The sequence below is a fragment of the Helicoverpa armigera genome, chromosome 3 (assembly GCF_030705265.1).
Source record: "Helicoverpa armigera isolate CAAS_96S chromosome 3, ASM3070526v1, whole genome shotgun sequence".
Classification (NCBI taxonomy): Eukaryota; Metazoa; Arthropoda; class Insecta; order Lepidoptera; family Noctuidae; genus Helicoverpa; species Helicoverpa armigera.
In genome coordinates this window covers 2629526-2651454 of record NC_087122.1, presented here as the reverse complement: position 1 = coordinate 2651454, position 21929 = coordinate 2629526, and the positions used below count along the sequence as shown (strand labels likewise).

The 21929-nt window shown below is 36.9% G+C and overlaps 1 protein-coding gene and 1 long non-coding RNA gene across 4 annotated transcripts in view; both read left to right on the top strand.

The window, feature by feature from the left end:
* LOC110383815 (protein bunched, class 2/F/G isoform) overlaps positions 1 to 21929 on the top strand; it is a 136003-nt gene that overhangs the window by 67044 nt on the left and 47030 nt on the right. The window lies entirely within an intron of this gene.
* On the top strand, positions 14220 to 18093 carry LOC126054705 (uncharacterized). The gene is made up of 3 exons (XR_010278123.1): positions 14220 to 14746; positions 15366 to 15589; positions 16011 to 18093. It is a non-coding gene; the product is annotated as an uncharacterized LOC126054705 (long non-coding RNA).

Genomic DNA, 21929 nt, shown 5'->3' with positions numbered 1-21929 from the left:
GCCGGAAAAGGCATGGCTCAAACAAGTGTGCAATGCAATGGGGAAAGCAATTTACTCTTTTGAAATAGCTTGTCTTAAAATTCTGTTATGAGCTATATTTAGAGAACATTTTATGAAGATCTGTTCGGTTCTCATGAAACCATATGAATTCTTCCAACATCTTCAGCCGCACTTTCATCCTGTCGCTTGGCAACAACGCACTTACGTCATCTCATACGACATTGAAACATATCCCGAGTGGTTGTAACCGCAGCCTCGGGATGCGTCGGCGCACCCAGCCGTACAAGGACTCCACATGACGTCACCTACTACAATACAATTACGCACACGAAATTACATCTTTCTCCATACTAGCAGAGGCGAAATTCCCCTGCAGAAAGTACCTTTTTAAAACCTTGGGAAACCTGAGTGCTGGTTACTTTGTTGCTTTGAATCAGCTCTCGATTCTTCGCAAAATGATGGATTTCCAATCAAAATTTTATGGACCATAAAACGAGATGCAATACCTTTTCCCGCTCGCTTAGCTATATGCTTAGCGGAAATGTAACCGCATTTCCTGATGCATGACTAACTATTGTCAACGATAAAATATTAACAAAGTTATCTTCGGAAATAGTGTATCTCGTGGACAAACAGTCATCTGAAGCGGTGACATCAATGTTTGCCAGAGATTGTCGTCAAACACGAATTACGTGGATCACGTGTTATACAACTGATTCTTTGCTAGATTACCTTGTCACTTGTGGAGGCGACGCTTTCTATTCATTGCTTAATTTTTAAAAATAATCTCATTTATTTGACAAGAACAGCTGTTCAAATAAGTATGTCCAGTTTATAAATCTAATTCTACATTCCGAATGTCTTTTACAAAAGCGAATGAATAAAGCAAAAACATGAGATAGAAATCATTTGTCAAAAGCACAATCAATCTGTTGGCACCCTAATTTGTACTCATGCTAATAAATACTCTGCTTCATGCCTCGATGACATAATAGTGCTGCCAAAGTCATAGCTAGATGGAGTCCTATTCAATTAAATATAAAAGGAAATCCGTCTGCAGTTTACTCATCACGTAACCTGACACTCGAAGTAAATAACAGTAACAATGTAGGGTGACTGCGTATCTTATGATTAAACATCACACTTGACCTATATTGTCCAGCCTTTCCGGTTCGCCGGTGAACGGCCTTGTAGTTCACCCACAAAGATTGGCCGTGGCGAAAGATAATTCGTAAACATTCACTCGATTGGTTCCGACACATATCTAATTAATTAATGTGGGAGTCAAATTATCTTTCACGTAATATGTCATGTAACTGGTTTTTCCTTCATTCTGGTTTTGTAATTCCGTCGTAGAAATGGCTTCGAGAAAAATACAAAAGGCTACAGTTTAGCAACAATTACTGAAAAGCTTACTTTCTCAGGATTTAGAAATGATTATAAAACTCCTTTCCTTTTTATGATGGAGAAAGCAGATTTTTGCCTTAGGCAACTTAAGCAGTAACATGTTAGGATCAACGAACGATTGGAATAGTGCATAAGCAATGACAAGTTACGCATCTGAAATCTGTCTAATTAGTTTATGAAAAACATCATTGGTAGCCAGCTTTCTATTAAGAAACAAATTAATACTTAGTTACTCTAATGTCTGTCTTTTAATAAACTACCGACCTGTTCATATGGTATGATTTTGAAGACTATGAAAAGGCCGTGTCTAGGAAAATTCATTATCAAATTCGTGCAATGATTGGTGTAAATCGTTTTTTTTCTATCGGTGTATGTAGTAGTTCCAACGACCTTCTGAGATAAAAGGTACGTAACAGTGACACAGATTTACAGGGCAATCCTCTACACAGATTCGATTATGCAAACGTTACAGCGGACAGCTGATAAAATGTTACTAGCCGATAGCCTGCTTTGATTTATTGATTATTTACCTGGGTCATATTACTTTCGTCAGATTATCTAAATATGGGAAGTATCCGATTATGATATGTGTCGTCACTAGTAACTTATAGAATTTAGACATGTTTTCCGGGGTGGTAATAAAATGAATTCGATAGTTTACAAATTAGGAGTAGTTGCTCTAGGTAACTCTGAAGAAAATCAGGGAAAGATAGATACAGCCCAAAGTACACTAAACGAAGAAAATTAACTGTTACCCAAACAATTACTGTTAAAGGTTACTCTCAAAAACAATGGTGTATAATTTAAATATTAGACGAGTGCCATCTTAGACCCGTTAGGCAAAAACGGGGGCGTGACTTTGCCACTCGTGCCAAAGATTCTCCTCCTATTGCCAAGTATTCGCGACGATGTTTGCCTAACAGCGCGTGAGACGATCCATGTGCACCACTTCGGGAAGCTACCATATTTATTTTAATGGGAATATGGTAGCTTCTTTTTAGAAAATGTTTAAAATGAAAATTGTGGTTGACGAATTACGAGCCGGTACAGGCTGTTAAAGGACCCGAATCCAACATAGTTGAGAAAAAGGATCGGAGGATGATGATGATGACAGGCCGTTCGGGAAAGGTACAGCAAAGTAGTGTGTTCAACTACGGTTATCGTTAAATAAATAGTGTGCGTGAATAATATTAAACACATAAAGGAGTTTCCAAAGGAAAAAAATGAATTTGTAATTGTTAAACTGTTCACGCCAGTCGGTTATTCCATTTGGGCGATTTTGTTAGGCTCTGTTATCGATAGGGTATTTCATTGTATATGATAAAAATCTAGTTTTGTTTAATGAAAGTATAATAGGTACTATTACGCTGTACACTTATTCTTATATCAAATTAATGAAAATAATTTGGTAAGAAAACTACTACTTTTGCCACTTTGCAAATATTTATCAAGCTTCACCAAAAGTATCTAAATGTTGTTTGTTGTTCTCTGAACGTAAATGGACATGAAGATAAATATTGAATTGTTGTTTCTGTAAAAAGAAGTACAGCTATCACTTGATAACTTGAGCCTTCGTTTACGTGTTTTATTTACTTTTCTTCAGCTCATAAAAATAAGAAAATAATCACCTTGAGTCTGATTGATAAATTATATTCCTTGCATTGACGCAATAAGCTTTGAGAACCCATTAGTTTTAGGTATGTGACTATGCAAGCTGTAGATGCGGTGAGGTCAAAAAACCTATTTTATTATGACTTACGATGTTTTTCTTGTGTATGTAAGTCATGTCATAATGATAGAAACATGACTAGTTTATCTTAAATAGTTGTGGTCACTGGAAAATTCTTGCTAAGTAAAATTAACAACTCTTCGTAAAAATAACGTTTATTCTTATACCGTATATGCTTGACTATGAAACGTTATGTTGGACGGCGGGATCAGGTCCCGTCATACCTGTCGTAAAGCTGTATAAACATGATGGTAGAAATCCACAGTAGAAACTATTTATTGACTTAACCCGCATTGTCCCTTAGTTGGCAACACCACATTCACTCCTCATGGAAATCGCCTCCGAACATGGTCATTGCGCGAACGCACTTAAACGCGGATTTCCCAACTATAACTTTATGACTATGATCCCAGATAAATTATAATTTATTAGCCGTGTCCCCAGATCCAATTAATATTCCCAGAATAGCTTGAGAAACGTTTCAAATTGGATAAAATTAATATTCCTATAACGAACGCCTGTTTGTCTTTAGGAAAAGTACGTGTGGCTAATTGTGAAGCGTTGTGCTAAGAATTAAGATTGACAGCCCTGTACTCGCGGCGTTATTCAACTGTTTCAATCAACCGTGGGCTAACATTGACCCGGCCCGCAAATAGATCTAACGAGTAATTAAACATGCGCGTGAGTTAATCTCGTATTGAGGCATTTAGTTTTTGTCTCTGCGCGGTCGGGAATTGCTGAAGCCGACGTGAGCTTATCATTTTTTCATCGAACGAGAATCTATGACACCAATTTTCTTTACTAGGGAACTTATTTAGGAATGGTATTCAATAAAGAAATGGAAATCTAGACACACGGCAGTGTGTCCGCCAAGTTCGAGCAAAAAAAGCGACACACCGGCCGTGGGTTATATTACACGAATCATTTCGGGCCAAATTCGACCCCCCTATAACTCAAAATCTATTTTGTTTACGCATATCAAATTTCTAGTATCTGTTGAGACCCCCTCACTTATCTAAAATACAAAATTTCATTAATATAACTATTGTAGGTCTTGAGATATTGACGTCAGAAAATCGCTATTTTTACTATACACTCACTGACTGACTCACTCACTCATCAAAAACCTAGACCACTTCCAATGGTCGTATTGACTTGAAATTTGGCATGGAGGTAGGTCTTTATGTCAAGGTAAAGGAAAAAATCGGAAAATGGCCAAGTGTGAGTCGGTTTCAAAATAATGAAGGTGTAAATTTATATCCCTAAGGAACTAAAACGAACTAAATTTATCTATATTTATATAATATATCTTAGAATGGTCGTACCGATCTGAAATTCGTTACAAAGGTTTGAGTCAAAGTAAAGTAAAAATCTGAAAACGGCCAAGTGTGAGTCACTTTCGATAATAACGAATGTATAACTATGATCCACGAACATAATATATGATAACATGTCATGTCAGTCAGTTGGTAAATCTAGTCCATTTAGTTATTCTAGATCACTTATTTGTAAGAAGCATAGTGCATATTCAAAAATCTGAAAGATAGTATAAATGAGACATTTCCTTAACTAACTTAATCATAAAGAAAAAAAATAAACAACCTTACAAAAATAAATGAAATCCCACCCAAAACAAAAATGTGAAAGACTGCCAAGTTCGATGATATGGGAATGCTTCGCCTATAAAAGAAGTGAGATCTGAATAAGTACCAAGTTCCATACACATACCTCAGTTAAAAATAGTTACTTTTTAATGATGTTACTTGGCAAGTTTTAATAGAAAATTAAATACTTGATTCCTTGCGTTTAGTAGTTTTTTTAACAAGGTGTGTCAAAACTTGCCAAGTAACATTATTAAAAAGTAACTATTTTTAACTGAGGTATGTGTATGGAACTTGGTACTTATTCAGATCTCACTTCTTTTATAGGCGAAGCATTCCCATATCATCGAACTTGGCAGTCTTTCACATTTTTGTTTTGGGTGGGATGTAGTCTCACTGAAAGCACAATACACTCAAAGTGATGACTTATCGATCTACCACGGTATACGCAAATATTTCTCTTTTCGGCAATACCAATTTGTCACATTGACCTCGTTACCTCTCACAATTTGAATATTCATATCCGAATAATATGTATAAAAACTCCATTTGTTTTAACGAAACAGCTGAGCGCTTATGTAATCTGTTATATCATATCTATAAAAATAGCCCAACCATAATAATTGGTGTGAACGTGATTTATGTGTTCGGAATTCCTCGTATGTAACGCTTATTATTTTACGACTGTTTTGATCGTGTACCAGCATTAATGTTGTGTCGGATCTTAATAACGGTACTTACTCCCAACCAATATGAAAGCAAATAGGTTCTTGTAACCACTTCAAGATAATTCATGCGTTTATTTAATTTAAAGCTGCCTTTCTTGCGTCAAAAAAAAAATAACGACGCACAAAAACAGAACTGTTATAACATAATAAATGAATCAATCATCGTCTACAGACATCAAATCATACTTAGATTAGGAAAGTCTATCTATCTGCCAATTCAATACCGCCCACACTGCGCAAATCTCTTCGCATCAACGGCCCATATATGGATACTACAACAAAAAATTACAGAGTACATTGACATGCGAACTTATAGAACCATCGCTAGCGTATAAGACCGCCTTAATGCGGCTTGTCTTATGTCAAGATACATCATGTAGAACATTGAATAACGTCGTATGTCTGTGGGTTGTAGTATCGCGCATAAGAAACGTTGTCTGTTACCGTTATCGTCTGTCAGTAGGTTTTATATCTGATGGACGGTGCCAGCCGCATAACGGTGTTCCATGCATACAATGCTAGGCTGACTAGCCTAAGGGTGAGCTTGGGGTGTGGTGGCGTAGCTAGCGGTAAGCGGGGAAATGAAATCTCTATCATGTGCAGAAAGAACCCGAATGAATATCTGTAATGTGCATTGTCATTACAAATAATAATTATATGAATCAGCTTTAAGAATAAGGAAAATTGACTGAAGGATTAGGTAATGTTTTCGACAAGCTATAAAAGCAAACAATTAGTTTTTTAGCCATCTTGAATAACACCTCCCACGTACACGTATCTATTATTTAGTCGGTAGTTACTTCATAACTTTTGCTAGGTACTAAAAAAACGCTCAAGCAAAACAAATATGTACCCAATCATTATTTATTCACATGTTAGTAGCTTACTCATACAAGTCACAAAAACAATGCTTACTCTACGATAGGTAAGGCAGGTTTTTTTGTACACCACAACCACAAATAGGTGCTATGGTAAAAGAAATATCAACAAAGGGCAAAAAATAGGCGAAAACATTGCGATGTACTCAGAGTCAAACATATTTTTTGTGACAAGTATTGTTATTGTACGAAAGTAGGTAATTGTCTGTCATACTTTCAGGATTTTTCTTGTACAGCAAAAAAGTCTTCACATATTTCAAGGAAAAAATACTGAAAAGACGATACATGTGTCAAGAATTTCTTTCTTCTCGCAAAAATATAAATCCTGCAGAAATAATATGCCAATTGCTATGAGACCTGGTCGCTTAGTATGACTAGAAGGGCGGGCACTAGTGCTGCAAACTATCCTGGAATATTTGACAATGATGGAGCGATGTTTAAACACCGTGTGCCTGTAAATATAATTATACCGTAAATCCAAGCTACAAACATTTATAGTTATGTTAACAGTTTACACGCATGAAGTCTTGTAATTAAACTTCAATAGACGAGAAAAAGACCCTAAAATTACTACACAAACTCGAACGAAATAAAAATATAAGGCGTCCAATTTGACGGTATTAGTTGCGTAGGCTATAATAATATTAGGGAAGTTCTAATTTTATAGTAAATCATTACATACTTATTCTTCGACTATCAAAAAGCTCTTAGAACTTGTAACGTAGTCAAACTTATTAATAAATGTTATTTATTATTATCTAAAATTCATTTGTAAATAACTTAATACTTATTTATTACTTCGCACATACTTATGAGGTAATTTAAAGGAACATTATTTTTAGAAGCATTAATAATTTACACAAGCATTATTATTTTCCTAATAAGTAAAGCTATCGTATGATTACGTAATCCCTATAAATATTTGGTTATGTTTTTAGTACCTACGATTCAAATGTGTTTACTAAAACTTATTACTTAATAAAACTTAGAAACGACTTCGCCTTTGATTAACTTTTGTCTGTAAAAAGATACTAAAATGTGTATTGAAATAAGAAATGTTGAAGAAGTTTAATTCTGTTATTCAAATTAATTATAAGAATCAACTATAAATATCTGTGGAAATAATGATAATTTTTCAAAACATCGAATAGTTCATATTACGGCTAGTTCACGCTCCAGATGTCGTGTTCAAAAGCCACGTTCGAACACAATGATGGAATTGTAACAACCACCATTTAAACCTATATATCTAATGGCTAATTCTTGTAACACTTATGTAACGTCCACACAGTAACTACAATTGTTACCGTAGTATTATTAAGAACAATTATAGCTAAAGTCCACATAAAGTAGACGGGACTAGGCACGTGTATTGCGCAGCTATTGATTCTAACATTCAGCATAATTTGCATGTCTGTCTACTGAATAAAGCTAGTTCTATACTATGAAGTAAGTCCGAAAAATTAAGATGTTAATAATGACTCATTGAGATTATGTTAATAACCGCAGAAATACATAAACTACAGAAATAGTTAACACTCTTCTCCAAAACAAATGACAAAAAAATAGTTTCCAAAACAGAATCTACAAACAAAAATTCCCCTAGTAAAGTATTCTGAGAAATTGAAATGTATTGCATTTGAAATCGTAAGTCGTAAATGTTTTTTGTGACCGCGACTCAACAAAACAAAATGGTTGTCAGTGCAAATTAATAGCACTCGTAAAGGCTGTGCATAATAGAGATCACACTGCTGCGCCGTGCGGTGCTCCCGCGCATGGGACACAACGTGATTTATGCATTTCTAATCGCGCATGTGCCGTGCCGCTTGCTCAGTTATACAACCAAGTGTGCCTTAGTCAATAATAGCTGCGTTGCCATGCAGTACATGCGGAAAACTTCATGAAACTACACTAATATTTGTATGATTTATGTTGCAAGGTTCAAAGTCACTACTGTTCGATATTTGTGTGAAATTTTGAAACTTTACGTCTTTTAGACGTGCTGTTATATCAAGGTCTTTGTCTTTATGTGCTGTCTCCTAGTTTTTGTTTGTTAGTACGCTACCTTTGTTTGTCTAGACTCTAGACTAGTTGCTATAGCTATGTACGCGGTATTTACTTCAGATGAATATGCTTATATGTTAGAGACGTAATTGCCTGTCTGCCATCTTAAATTATGTATTGATTAAATACTAAGCTCGTCAACAAATGTATAAATCTCTATTATATTTGAATGAAACAAATCGCCTTACATTCTGAGTCTGGCAGGTGGCCCGTTCACTGAGCATGTTTACTACGTGAATCAAACCGATTGTCACATCCACGTGTTTTTATTGTGTCCTCACAAATCCCCTCTCAATGTTTACTATAATATTTTATATTGACCGTGTTCCATCTCTGTAGTGTATTTGTAAAGGAGAATTCTGAGAAAATTTAAATGAGTTGTAAATTATACAGGGCGATACTGCCACATTTTAAACTGTTCCGTCGCAATAACGCACTTTGCAGAAGATAAAAGCAACACTAGAATCATATCTCAGTCGCACACCTGCAGCAATTAGTGTCCACTATACTTGACATCTACTAACATTACACCTATTTCTGTTCCAGGTAAGGCAATGTCTTCTAAACGGGTGACATCTTTCTCCAAAAGAAGGTAAGTATCTACGTCAGCAATGGTGATCGATCAAAAGACGTCCACACGCTGATCCAATCCTGAGAAGAGTCGGCCAGGCCGATGTTCTACTTTCGCTAAAACCTCCCAACATATCGTTTCATGTCAAATTTGTCCACACCTTTGTCTGAAAACTGTTTTTTAAGCAAATGAGCCTGCCCTCTGAGCGAACGGCAAACACACACGGTCATCCACCCCGGCAATGGTTACTTAATGTCCGACTATTAGTCATACGGCTTAAAGCAAATATTGTGTTAGTGCTCGACTCACCGCACCATCGTATGATTTGACTGAAAACCGCAAACAAATGGTCACACTCCAGTTTGCCGATGTATGTTTAATTATTTAGTCACTATTGTTACGTCATGGATGGGTGATCTTGTCCTTCGGGTGCGTCAGGACTGAATTAAGCATTAGCAACTTGAATATGACGTCAGCAAATATTATGTCATCACTGAAAGTTTATGTGACATCAATTCAATTCGAAGCAGGGATAACGTTTCGTGGTCGTACGCATCCATATAAAGAGCACCGCGTTCGTCAGGTAGGGGGAAGTGTCCCGTTAGAATATAACACGCCGAATCAACTCTCAGATCTGAAATAGATTGTTTTTACGCCATATCCGGGCACCATGCCAACAGCCACCTGAAGCCGCACTATAAGGTTTTGGCACATAATTAAATTTTTATCAACTAGTCTCGCGTTTGAGTCATTTCTGACTGGCATACGGTGTTCCATTTCAGAGAAATTTATTCAATATAAGCATTGTGTCTAATCAGACAATCTTGTAGTATTTTATTGCCTACTAGGCGCGATTTGAAATGTAGCAAAGTATACAAACAAAACACTTATTTGTCAATATTTCCCTACTTAATTTATTTTACAATTCTTTTGAATAATTACCTGACAAAGATTCGCAATGACAAATAAGCAACATAAATAGCCGCTGATTTATTACATTTCAAAAAGGTAATTTTTCAAATATCAGCACATTCTAGCAACTCATCAATATTGTAATGAGTAATGAATGTTTTACAATTACGGTCCGTGCATTAGGTAATGTGAACGACACGCCACAATGGCCGATTGTGATGGTATCGTGGTGTCGCTCATTACCACAGCACTATCTTCGCGACGCTGATCTCCAGCTAAGATACCGCTCGATAGCGATCAATGGTTTTATTGTTCCAACACTCGTGCTTTGAATTTACCCCTTTGACACTGACGTCATCCCATTAGTTGTAAGGAGTGTACATCAATTAACTTGGGCAAGGCCCCTGCTATTGTTTATCTTAGCTTTCAATACGTACATTGTCAGGCCAACGTAATTACTTTAAATCGCGCCGTAGTTCTTTCTCAAGAATCAGTTAAGAGAAACAAGATTGATTCAGTATTTTCTTTATTTCTTGCTCTAAAAAACTCTGCAATCTTTTGCTTACCTCATTTATTTGTCGACACACCTATTAGATAAACGCAATTAAAGCTAATATACTGCATTTATAAAATCTAGGTCGTATTTAAAATATTTTGTTGAAATAAAAACAATTTAGCGGCTCTCAGTGGGATCGCTTATCTAGTTGATGATAGATAACCTCTACTTTAGACAGGGTTAGTATTCAATAGATCCCCGATGTCAGCCATCTTTGTGTAACCAGTTATCACTGTTTATCCGGCGTGTGTTTACATTTACATGTTGCCTCTGATAACGGTAATGAAGCACGAGATTAGACACAATTTTAAAATATAAAATAATGTGAGAATTTATTAAATGATGACCACGTCATGTTTATTTCAAACTTCATGAAAAATAAGAATGCTTTCTGTCAGTTTAATTTTGGATTAAATATTTTATTTTTTACATCATTCATATGTCTGAGAAAAATCTGAAGTTGTGCCAAATTAATTATACTGAATCAAAGGCATTGACTTCCGAAAGCCGTTCGCAAAATGGCAATATTAAATTCTTTTTGAAGTCATTCTTACCTTGGAAACATTATTTGAACAATGCCATTTAAATATGCAGCACGTGTTGAAAATAATGCCAAGAGAAATTCAATAATTTAAAGACTATTTACGTCATGCTGTATACTTATTTGTATTCAGTTAATCTTATAACATAAAATATCTGTTGAAAAAGTCCTGCCGGTAGAGTATTTTGAAACCGTTACGTAAAAGTTTTACTTGAAGTGTTTAGACACAGTGTTGAGTGCAGCTTGTTATAAATGAAAAGTGCGCATTATGCAGTTGGCCTACTTGGTCTAGCAGTAATGCTTGGTAACTGCCACTCTGCTACTGTCCGATGTTTCCGGGTCAAACGCATGTTCTACATGCTGCAGATAAACGCAACTCGTTTTTATAATTACTGAAAAAAAAGCTAAAAGATATTAGCTGAGAAATACGCGTAGATCCGCTAACACACAACCCTACAGTACAATTTCACAAAAGAGCTATTAATCAGGTCCCACAATTAGTCACGAGGAGAGTCTCCAGGTTAATTATAATAAATCCGCCAACAGCTAAGCTTACTATAATTCACCGCACCGCTACGTTGTAACGCGATTGTCTCGATAAAGGTCACAATCAACGTTTCTAGATGCAGCCGTTGTCTCCCAGCCAACATATAACGTCAAATCAATCTTATCAATGTCTCTGAAGCGCGGACCTAAGCGGATATGCTGTGAAAACGGGTCTTAGGTCACCTAACAGCACGTGTCTCATTGACGTCAATCAACACACATCGCGATAGCTTTCTAACACGCCTATCCCTATTTAATGCTTTATTAACTAGAAAGCTGTCCATATTACTCCAAAGTTCTCCATCAGGCGCACGTGGTTACAAAAGATAAATATTTAGGAGCCCATCAACATATTTATCAAGTCTATCGCTAATGTGTGTCCCCCATTGCTATCACAATATTGAGCGCGTACCGATAACCTACATCTCGAGCACGAGTTGTTTACTCCATAGTACCTAATTGTCCAAATTCGATTACGTCAGCGGTGGCTGACTTGCTGCCCACGCCTATTGTCCGCACAAATTCATCGAGTCTCGATTAAGTATCTTATTTATTGCACAACTGATCGCTTGCCCAAATAGACATTTTGCAACTTGTTTTGATACTTATCTATTTTCCGTAAAAGGATGCTGACAATATTTAACTGTGCGACCTCACCGATGTTTCTGTTTGTAAGCCCTTATGGTAAAACTGCTAACAGTTTTGTTTACTTGTATCCATGTTTCTAATGCTTGCGTAATTAACGATAACTGCTTCGTGCCCTTCTGTATTTAGTGCCGTAGGCCATCGTTCATTATGCCATATGTTGTTTGGTAAGTTTTCGTTTGCTTCTTTTTGTAATCTCGGTAGACACTATTTACGTACGCTGATAAAGTAATGCCCCAAATCTTGGAAGTATGTATCACATCGCGTTCAGCGAATATTATGCAAAGTTTACATAAGTCTAAGATAATGTTGTTGACTTTTGTCCAGATTTCAGTTGATAATGACTCACATGGAGCGTGGCCTGTTAAAATCTAGTTGTTTATGTCGCTGCCGTGTTGTGTAACACAAATGCATCTTGTGATTTATGCACTCTGGAGATAACTCAGACGTTGAGCACTTAGTAACTGCTTTTCTGGTATTACGACTCAAATTACTAGCTTAAAAATATAGACTATGAGTAGTTCATTTGTGTCTAAAAATATCCTGTGTTGCAGCTTATGTAAAAGTTCCAAAAAAGACTGCGTAGGCTAGGTGTCATCTTTTTATAAATGCTTATTCCTACTTTATTTTTGTAATTTTACCAGAAATGCAAGTCTTCTTCCGAGTATATTCGTATCATCAAGTAGATTGTGTTCTTCACTGTTAACGTGATCGAACGCGAATACGGATCCGATTAAATGTTCTTAACCTAGTTGAAAGTAAGTTTCATTGTAAGGCTTCCCACCTTTACTCCTACATTAATTCTTGACCAATACGGCATGTCTACACATTTATATTTACGTGCTCTAGTCCATATGGAAATGTTATAGTTTATGTCACTACTTATGTAAATTAAATTCATAATGGCGAAGAAAACAATAAGCGCTTTAATATAGAACATTCTGCTCTACGCTTTTGTTTTAAAAAATCTCTATACTTATGACAATGATGTCACGAATTATGATGTCATTGAACTTAGTACCGTCATCACTTGTTTTGGCTTGATGCAAATGTGGTGACACCCTTGGGAGCCATCTGGAATTAAAAACATCATGCTTAGCACATAATAATATCACGTTAGTATGACTAATTAAATTAATTAGATACAAATGTAAATTGTGTTGTTGTTTTAGAACATTAATCAAGTATACAACAGTTTTACATGACCTGTCCTTCAGACAACATTGTACCGAAAAAAATAAAGGCTTATGTTTAACTGATCACCAGATATAGTAACAAATAGCAGACAAAAATAGTAAATGATCACCAAAATGAAACTCGCATTTTAATGTAAAACTACAACCAAAGTTTTAACACTTTGCTATCCTATTTAAGTGAAATTACTCCAAAATAAGTCATGCGTAAGCCAAAAATAGTAAATGATCACCAAAATTAAACCACCATTTTAAAGTAAGATTACAACCAAAGTTTTTAAATTCTGCTATCCTATTTAAGCAAAATAAGTCCAAATAAATCATTGTTATCCCAAAAGTAGTAAATGATCACCAAAAGTAGTAAATGATCATCAATATTATACCAGCGTTTTAATATAAAATGATAATCAAAGTTTTTACATCTTGCTATCCTGTTTAAGTAAACTGACTCCAAAAAAATCAGTTCGGCCTGATACAATAAATGTAATAACATTATGGGGACCCTTTTCTTGCACTAGGGTGGAAAATTGTCTATTGCATGCCTCTAAACAGTGCGATAAGAGTGTGTTTTCGAGAGAGTGTATTGAGAAACACATTTTTCTTCTTCTTTCTCCTGCCCTGTTCCCAATTTTACTTGGGGTCGGCGCAATATGTCATTTTCTTCCATTTTACCCTGTCACTCGTCATACTGACACTCACGCATGCATTGCAAGCCGGACACATAACTTAATATGGCATCATAATACTTTATTTGGTAATAAGCCTACATTTTATGGCAATCACAGTGACTTATTTAGGCAAAAATAATACATTAATTTGGTCGTCAAGAGTTGGTGATCATTTACTAAAGGAGAAGGGGACTTCTGGGCCCAGCAGTTAACTACCTGAAATATGTATTAAAAAAACCGTTACATTTTTTTAAATAAAATCACAAAATATGGTACCAGGATTCTACCCAGGAAGAGAGAAAACTTAAATTAAGATAATAAGACTAAATAATCGATTAAATAATGCCTGAAATGCCTGAATTACTAGTAATCTACTGTATTTTTATTCCGGCAACACTTGTTGGTGGCATGCGTCTGTCACTGACTGACAGATGCACTCGTTTGTTTTCTTTCATTCTGAGTGCGCACATATTTTCCTGGTTTTACTATTTAAACCCACGACCTTGGCTTTTCGACGGATCTTGCTACTCTGAATTACCTGGCTCTCGATTTTGGACAACTGTTACGCCTATCGATTGGATATCGACGACATGGATCGCTGTATGAATTGTACGATTGCGCTTGGTCGCAGTAATTCTATTGGAAGAAAAGTCTTGGAGGATGAGGCGATTTTAACAGTTATTCGTCAGTGGCGTGCATCTCAGCCTGTAAGTTTTTACCCATTTTTTACATATTCAAATCGTGCTTTTAGCAAGCCATTTTAACTTCATATCTATCGGTTTATTGGACAGTATTATATTAGATCAATAGTCAATTAGTTAGCTTAAGGTCTCTGCACAGCGGGCGCGGCGCGGCGGGACGGGACGGCGACGCGACGCTGAGCAGTTGTAATGGTCTATTCACACAGCGGGCGTGGCGCGGCGGGACGGGACGGCGACGCGACGCTGAGCAGTTGTAATGTACTAGAGCGACAGTTACCGTCGCGTCGAGCGGGGCGGCTCTGTGTGAAGTCGTCCATAGTATCTAGACGACTACGACTTCACACAGAGCCGTCCCGCTCGTCGCGACGGTAACTATCGCTCTGTGTGAAGTCGTCCATAGTATCTAGTACATTACAACTGCTCAGCGTCGCGTCGCCGTCGCCCGCCCGCTGTGCTTAAATAGACATATATTTTAATCTGTGGAATGTGGAGTTTGATCATTTCTCTTATAAAAGTGAAGGTCACCCTCGAGTCCCGATAAATCAATTTCGGTCTCGGTTGTGACATCGACATTATTGAACATGCACTAGGGTTGAACAAGATTTAAATGGTTATGTTATTTCAGGTAACCAGTGAGAACGTTGTATGCCAAGCATGTTGGGACTTGGCCCAAGATGTGGTTCTTGGAAGACGTGCGATTGATGCACCAACCAAGTTGGCCATTCAAGCGTATGTCTCCGCTGTGGTCGTTCACTCTTAGCCCGGCGGTTCAACCACCTTCTTCGTAATGATTCTGCTCGTGAATCTGCGATATATAATGTGATTAGAGAGTGGATTCTACCACAAACGGTAAGATAGTTTAGTATTATATTTTAAATTATTTAAACTATATCTATACTAATATTATAAAGTGAAAGAGTTTGTTTGGTGCGTTCAACGCACTAATCTCAGAATCTACTAGTCCGACTTTAAAAATCTTGTCTGTTAGATAGCCTATTTATTGAGAATGGTTACATAACATTACGCTACATCCAATAGCAGCGGAGCAGTAAACAAAGATGCTAGTGAAACCGTGAGGTTCAGCTAGTTAAAATAATAAAACATTTATTTGTAAAGCTAACATGATTTAAAACTAGCACTAAATCATAAAAATAAAACACTTAACTGAAAGACAAGGGCACCCGACACAGGTTAGGTTAGGGTTATTTTTTTTTATTACTATCTGGACTACTGTATTATAGTATAATAGTGAATTTTTATTTTTTTGAAGGTGGACGAGGCAAGTCGTATATGCCATTCCTGTTGGATATTAGCAGACAGAGCTGCTGTTCATATGAGTACAGGTCCTTCGACTTCCTCACAAAGTAACCCACCGCCAGCCCAATCATCAGTTGGTGTTTCTGTTGGACAATTGGATGAAAATCATGACAACATTCTACACGAACCTGAGAATGTTTCCATTCAACCAGAACAAAACCAAGGTAATGATGATGTGCATGAACCCTCAGTGGAACTACATTCACCAAGTGCCCCAATTGTGGAACCAGTACAACAGCACCCTGAACCAACAATTGTATTGCCAGATTATATGCGGGCAGTTGAAACAGAGCGACGGTGCTTCATAGAAGGTTGCCAGAGAACTGAACGATATAGAGTTCCTCTAGCAACGAGAAAAATGTTGCTTAATGAGCATAAATATTATGTACCACAAAATAATCGACTTTGTGATATACATTTAGTAATTGAGGCATGGGACTTCCTTGATAGTTTAAGGAGTAATTATTTACAAACATTTACTGCAAGACATATCCAAGATATGTTTACACTAAAAGAAACCCCAAAAGAAAGGTTTTGAATTTTGAAAATATTGATAATATGGACGACCATGTTGTGCATACCTGGATCGGGTTTACTAAAGTTCAGTTCCGTCAATTATTTGATGAGGTTCCACAATTGATAGAAATTCGTAATAGTTCTTCAGTTTTAGCAGCCTATCTTATCAAATTAAGAAGTGGGGACTCAAATGAAAGATTAGCAACATTATTTAAAACATCTAAGAAAACTTTAGCCAAGTGGCTGTGTCAAGCCCGTGACATATTAACTGAACATTTTGTGCCTCGGCACTTAGGTTTAGAACACATCACTAGAGAACAAATAAAAGAAAGGAACTTAGCCATTCCTAGTGCTTTATTTGAAGGAGATTCTAGGCCCATCGCTATATTTGATGGAACTTACTGTTATATTGAAAAAAGCTCTAATTATTTATATCAAAAAAAAACATACAGTTTGCATAAATATAGGAACTTAACCAAACCTTTTTTAATGGTGTGCACAGATGGTTACATCATTGATGTTTTGGGCCCCTATCCAGCTACCACGTCAGACTCAGATATAATGAGACATGAATTTTTAAGTGGAAACCCACTCCAGGATTTTTTCCAAAATGGTGATGTATTTATACTGGATAGGGGTTTCCGAGATTCATTACCTTTGTTAAACCAATGTGGATATAGGACATACGTGCCTGCTACTTTGGCGCAGGGTGAAACACAGCTGTCAACACTTGACGCAAACAAATCGAGGGCAGTCACCATTTGCCGTTGGGTCGTTGAGATTGTGAACGGTAGGTTTAAAAGAGATTTCAAATTATTCAGGCAATGTTATTTTAATACAGCCTCAAGAAGTTTAATAAGAGATTTTAAGGTGGCTGCTGCTCTCATAAATAGGTTTCACCCTCCCATAACCGATAGAATAGACTGTGGGGCTATCATTAATCAGATTAATTTAAATATGAATAGACATAACATATTAGGTGATTTTATTGTTAACAACCAATATAATAGACGTAGGGCTGATTTTGAAACAATAACTATTCATAATGATAATTTAAATGATTTTCCCCAGTTGTCATATGATGAATTAATTCTTGTATGCTTAGGTACATATCAATTAAAGCAGGCACGGTCCTATTTTGGTGAACATTTGCGGGAAATGATGGGTTTATAATAGAAGTGTGCAGGGAGGTAAGCAGCAGCCTTCTTCGACAGCTGTCAGCTTCAAATACTTCTTGGTTATTGCGAGGCCGAATACAATCCCGCCATATAAGTCGCAAAACATATTTTGTTTATATTTTAGTTGATAGCTGTCGAAGAGGACGAGATTCAATATTATCATATTATTGTAATTGTATTGTAGGTAGAAGAACTGTAGGCTGCTGTGCCCATGTAATGTGCATTATATGGTATCTCAGTTGGGCAAGATTCCAAGAAAATATCGTACCCCCTGCACAATTTTTAGATGACATTCTAATAATAATTGAAGATGAATGATAATACATGTTTAATTATTAAGTATATTGGTGTTTTATTTTACTTCCTTCTCCCTTTTTTAGTTTTTAAAAGGTTGGTTCCTGCTGCTTATAGGTTACAGGAAATTGCAAGTAGAAACTTGTCTTCGACTATAGCGAAAGGCCGCGTTTCCACTGACGCGGAGCTGGGCGGAGAGGAGCTTAGCGGTGCACAAATTGACCAATGATTATGCTTGAAATCTCCGCTCCGCTTCAATGGAAACAGTACGAGCGGGGTGGAGCAGAGCTGAGCGAATATTCATACATCGAGGCGGTGCAGAGCGGAGGACAGCGAGCATTGGGGTGCAGAGCGGAGGACAGCGGGGCGGTACGGGCGGTGCGGGCGGGCGGTGCGTGACTCGCGTGCAGTGTGTCTGTAAAAATGCGCGATTCCAAAAGCATGCTCCACTCCGCTCTGCTCCGCTCACTGACCACTCACCGCTCTTCATCGCTCCTCTCCGCTCAGCTGCGCTCCTCTCCGCCCAGCTCCGCTTCAGTGGAAACACTGACCACTTTTCACCGCTCTTCTCCGCTCCTCTCCGCCCAGCTCCGCGTCAGTGGAAACGCGGCCAAAGTCCAGGGCACGCGCCGGTTGCCGCTGCGTAGGGTGATGTCTCGAAGATCTAACAGGTTAGGCTTTCACATGCTTCATGCATAAAACCATTACACAACCGAAGTGATTCAGAAGTATTTCGCAAATTACATAAAAAATACAATGTTATAATATAACCTAACTTTTACTATAATTCAGATAACTTGGTTTCTGGGTAGCCAAAATTCACCAAATTTTTAGTGAAGCCTTGTTATTATATCCTCTTACAAATAAGGCTACTTTGATTCAGTTAACACCTGGGCCCAGGAACCTATGGAGCCATTCCCTTCTCCTTTGGTGGTCGAATACAATTTAAAGTGAAGTCGTGACTAAAATAGCTGGTACTATTACATTTTTAGACTTTATTTTTCTGGTGTTCAGTAGATATTTCTGGTTACAAAACTAAGGGTATCAAAGCATTTTATGGTGGTCATTATATTTGTTCCCAAAAATAAATTTGAAGTAGTAGCATTACGCAATATTTAAAAAACATTGGTCAGTTTTAATAAACGAGCTTAAACTAAGTGGCGTGAATATAATGATAATAAGGAGGACCCACAATCTCGACCACTTCCTTCAGAACCGGTTGGATACAGTAAAATCGTACGAGTGGCACGTAATTAAGATCGCGAGTGACCTCACAGTTATTTGCGAACGTGTGCTCAATTTTGATAATGCTAACCATTGCAATGACCGCTAAACTGGTTCGAAGTCTTGCAGACAATTTAGATAAATCGTCGTCGAATCCAGTCACATTTGACCTACAGTCAGCTTTGTAACTAACTTTATCGTCTTCAATTCTACATCCTTCTTTTATTTTCTGAAACTGGGGCCAGTTTGTCCTTCAGAATTGATTTATTTTGATCAATATTTCTATTTCTCAACATTCGTTGCTTCACTCTTGATTATTTCTTTTTACTTTTTTATGATACAAGCCAATTTATTACCTTAACCTTTCACTGCAAAATCCATATTTAACGCTTTTTAGTTTATATTGAAATTGGTGTCTAGAATAAGATTGCAGTTGGACCAGACTATTGGAATTGCATCACCATTGAATCGCTCAGAATGCGATACCGCTCCTTCGCTGATGTCATGTGCCACATTTCCTACATAATGTGGAAATTACATGCACTGTGGTTAACCGTTATGTTTTTGACTTAGGGAGGAAAAATACACACATACATTTCCTTATCCTGTACAAAGAGAGGAGAGTCATCTCGAATGATTTACGTGGTACAAATTCCTGTAATCATATCTTCACTTTTGTAATGTGTCAATATCTCTATTGTGATTTTCTCATTTAAATACACACTCATATCTCATGTTATTGACCCACCTCTGCTGTTAACACCTTTTTTCTACAACAAAGTACGAAGTAATCCCATTTATTATCGTAAATGTCACAGCACCAATATTGAAACGTGAAATCCATTTGCTGACATGTGAAGAATATTAACCCGCAACACTAGAGCGAGACGCTTATGTATACAAACACATATTAGTACTTACACCCCGATCTTCCGAGAACCGACTGGAATTTTGCCCACTTCAAAATAGAATAGAGATACGAGTTATACGATAAATGCTCATACCTACCGCGGGTGAAGTAAAAAACGTTAAGTGCAAGGAGGTCGTGGCTTACTTAGGTACGCGGATCGGCCGATGTGGTTGAGCAATGATCAACTGACCTATTTGTGCCACGCTACTCGATACATTTTTAAGTCTCATAAGCTTTATGCGTGTGTGTAACTGGTTTTATTGAATGGGTGTCTAGATTATTTTCCTTGTTGCATACGTCATGGTCTGCTTTATTTTGTTTGATATTTAGATTCATATCTAACGTTTTAACTAACTAGTTTATTTCCAATTGATCAACGACAGAACCGATATGTCTTTGCAATTTTATTCTAATAGTTTTGCTTGGTGAAAATGAGATCCACACAAGTAAAACAGAGACATCTAACCACCCTTATAAGGCTAGCTACTTTCAATTTGACTGTTTAGCTACTTTCTATTTATTCTAATTCAACGTCAACGTATGCGTTTCTTATGACACCGCGATTAGCATTCAGTGGCCGACGTGAAGTCTGGGCCGACACATGCAAGGCGTGCATAACGCACTTAAACGATTTCATTGCGCACGCGACGGTTAGCAGATTAAAGGGATTATCTTGATGTTAGCCTTGTTTGCTTGAGGACGAATGCTAGCTTCTGCTGTTAGATGGTAAAAGGTGATATAGCTACTTAAATATTCTTTTGTGTTCAGAATTTTCTTCAAGTTTTTCATTAGTTATTAAAAATATTGCGTATGAACGTAATTGGAAATGTGCCCAAAAGTGCCTTATTAGGCAAGTTTGCTCCTCAGTCGTGTGATTATGTCGATCAAATAACGAACCGGCTATTACTTCGGCAAATTTAATCTATTTCAAAGGACAGCACGATCTCCAACTTGATCACACTTTATTAGTATTTACAAGGCAATTTAAAAGGTTACAATGACTAGTAAACTAGTAATATCCTTGTAGATTTTCGAGTCGGTTACCGCCCCAACATTAATAAGCGTCAATTTCTATGCGAAACCTACATTTACGGAGACTGACCTTTAAAAGTTTAGCAACCGAGTATTTACCTTTGCTTTTATTTTATAAATATTTTCGTTTTGGAATTTTTCTTTTCTTGTTTTCCTGTTGCATGGATAACTAACATTAGAAAAAAGAAAATCGTAACAGGAAAGACTAATTTATATTAGCAAGTATTTTGTACACCTAAACAGTTAAAACATTTTCAAAGACCTATTCTCGATAAATCATTTTTCCTGTTTCTTTGTGTCTATCAGAAGTTTGCCTACCTTATCTCGTTTTCCTCGTATTACGTATCAGAAAAAAAACTGCTCTTACTCAGAAGTCAAAACAAAAGGTGTATTTTTTTAATTACACTTGCACAGCTCTGTGAATTACACATATTGTTAGTTAATCGTCTTCCATTATTCTTTTAATTACTCATTGCTCTGCTGACAAAGTATCCTAGATACATTTTAACACTTGTTGTATGAATCACGTTGTTCTAAAATTTGAAGCGTATCGTCACCGTGCACACGGCAACTGATGCAATAGGCCAGCCCTGTGTTTCCACATTAATTATAATGTCTTTGAAACAAAACTGTCATACTTACTTGTCTTTTCCATGTGACATATTTATTCAGTGTAATCGATCTAATGTGACAAAAATCCATTTCTAACTTTTAAGTT